At 44.7% G+C, this 1,717-nt stretch overlaps 1 non-coding gene across 1 annotated transcript; it reads right to left on the bottom strand.

The window, feature by feature from the left end:
• Nucleotides 1–1,197: 1,197 nt before the first annotated feature.
• Trnaa-cgc lies at nucleotides 1,198–1,269 on the bottom strand. The gene has a single exon. It is a non-coding gene; the product is annotated as a tRNA-Ala (tRNA).
• Between the last annotated feature and the right edge of the window lie 448 nt (nucleotides 1,270–1,717).

The following is a 1,717-nucleotide window of genomic DNA, read 5'->3' as shown; positions in this document are numbered from 1 at the left end:
ATGTACAAGTAAATTTCTCTCTATATCTTCCCCATTGTTAGACGAATAAATGCCACTCTTGCCTCTGGTCTGTGAAGTGTTGCATGAGGCCCAGTCCTGGTTGTGTTGATGTGAAGAGAGGTGACATTCCTTGTGAAGTGTTGCATGAGGCTCAGTTTTGGTTGTGTTGATGTGAAGAGGTGATATTTCTTGTGAAGTGTTGCATGAGGCTCAGTCTTGGTTGTGTTGATGTGAAGAGAGGTGATATTTCTTGTGAAGTGTTGCATGAGGGTCAGTCCTGGTTGTGTTGATGTGAAGAGAGGTGATATTTCTTGTGAAGTGTTGCATGAGGCTCAGTCCTGGTTGTGTTGATGTGAAGAGAGGTGACATTCCCTGTGAAGTGTTGCATGAGGGTCAGTCCTGGTTGTGTTGATGTGAAGAGAGGTGATATTTCTTGTGAAGTGTTGCATGAGGGTCAGTCCTGGCGTGTTGATGTGAAGAGAGGTGATATTTCCTTCCAAGTAGTAGTGCATGTGTCTCCAGTGTTATTATATGTTGTGACTCCATTGTTGCCATAGTTTTTGATATAGTAAATACGAGTACCAATGCATTAAAAATAAAACAAAATCTCTCTCTCTCTCTCTCTCTCTCTCTCTCTTGTATAAAAATGGTGTGTGTGTATGAGGGGGGGGCACCTCGGATGGCACCAGGTGGGAGTCATTAAGGAAACAGATGAGAGGATTAAGCAATGAAGGAAAAAGAAGAGAAGAGAGAGTGGGAGAAGAGAGTGGGTTGGATAGTGTAGACAATGAGAGGCACGACAAGGCAATGCAAGCGAGAGAGCGAGAGGAAATGAGGGTTCCTTCTGGAGCGATGAAGAGGAAGAGGAGCGAAAGGCAGAGACAATGATGGAAGACAGTGAGTGGCACGGCTGGGTAAGTGAAGGGACACCGTCACACAGAGGAGAGGAAGGTGACAGTGCCTGAGAAGAGGAACAAGAAGGCAACATAAAAGAAAATAACTATGTAAATGAATCTCAAATAAAGAATACAGTTCACTCTGATTCCCAGTGATCGAGTGATTCTTTATCATTGGCCGCTCCAGTAGAAAGAATTCGGTGAGAAAGAGAACATGTACTTCATTCTTATCTTATCGTCTGTCGTCCATCACTGAGGCACGAGCGGTGGTGTGTGCCGCATTTCCCAAAGATAAAAGGATTGGAGGTGCCGGGGATTGAACCCGGGACTTCTCACATGCGAAGCGAGCACTCTACCTCTGAGTTACACCCCCGTGCTGTTACCGAAGAGCTGCTGCACGGCTGCCTAAACCTCACTGGCACCGCTGCGACTCTGTTGTGTTCGGTCTTGTGTTTCTAAGGTCATACTTGCTTTGTTGAACACGTAATCTCTGTCTGTCTGTCTGTCTGTCTGTATCTGTGTATCTGTTTGTCTGTCTCTATCTTCCTGTCTCTGTACATACAAGAATACAGAATGAAGGCTGATGCGAGTACTATTCTCTAATGTGTAATACAAATCACACGAAGTATTATTATCATTAAATTTTCCTCTTCCAGGGCGGTCAGCGACATCACTCACTAAGTCACCCTCCGAGAACGCCATGAACGAACCGAAATTTGGCGTGAAGCGAAGACAGAAATTGTGTCGCGAAAGTTTGAGAGTGAAGCAAAACAGTGATGCAAGAAAGAGGAAAAGAAAAACGATTATATATTAGTGAGCTG

The sequence above is a fragment of the Portunus trituberculatus genome, chromosome 47 (assembly GCF_017591435.1).
Source record: "Portunus trituberculatus isolate SZX2019 chromosome 47, ASM1759143v1, whole genome shotgun sequence".
Classification (NCBI taxonomy): Eukaryota; Metazoa; Arthropoda; class Malacostraca; order Decapoda; family Portunidae; genus Portunus; species Portunus trituberculatus.
This window is presented reverse-complemented; position numbering and strand designations above follow the sequence as displayed.